We start from the raw sequence: 784 nt of genomic DNA, 5'->3' as shown, positions 1-784 counted from the left end.
CCTTATTTTTCTCTCTACGTTTTCAAGGAGGAAGGGGGGTAGGGGGGAGGGGGGGGAGCTTCGTGACCTGGGGGATGAAGATAATTTCTGACCCCAATTCCCTTCTCCCCTCCCCCCCTCCCTCCTACACTCCCCCCCCCCTCCCATTACCCAGTTACACCCCTTCTTATTAAAAGGGGAGATGAGAAAGGGGTACATTGGGAGAGGGGAGAGAGACCCGGGTACAGCCGGGTACATGCGCTTCTAGTGTGTGTGTACTCACCTATTTGTGCTTGCAGGATCGAGCATTGACTCTTGGATCCCGCCTTTCCAGCCATCGGTTGTTTACAGCAATGACTCCTGTCCCATTTCCCTATCATACCTAGTTTTAAAAGTATGAATAGTATTTGCTTCCACAACCTGTTCCCCAACCTGTGTGTGTGTGTGTGTGTGTGTGTGTGTGTGTGTGTGTGTGTGTGTGTGTGTGTGTGTGTGTGTGTGTGTGTGTTCGTGTGTGTTCGTGTGTGTTCGTGTGTGTGCGCGTGTGTGCGCGTGTGTGTGCGCGTGTGTGTGCGCGTGTGTGTGCGCGTGTGTGTGCGCGTGCGTGCGTGCAGGTGCACTGGTCAGATGAATGACCTCCACGCCAAGTTAGCTTTTCTTAGCCTGGGCTGTTTATAACTCATGATTTGCTGGGGAGTATTTTTGTGGAGTTGTGCAGGACAACCAGTGATTAGGAGGTTACTAGGGGGGCGCTGACCCACCCTGCTGATCTGGGGGGAGCTGACCTGCCCTGCTGATCTGGGGG

This window comes from Procambarus clarkii, chromosome 6 (genome assembly GCF_040958095.1).
Source record: "Procambarus clarkii isolate CNS0578487 chromosome 6, FALCON_Pclarkii_2.0, whole genome shotgun sequence".
Lineage (NCBI taxonomy): Eukaryota > Metazoa > Arthropoda > Malacostraca > Decapoda > Cambaridae > Procambarus > Procambarus clarkii.
Note: the sequence above shows the minus strand (reverse complement) of the source record.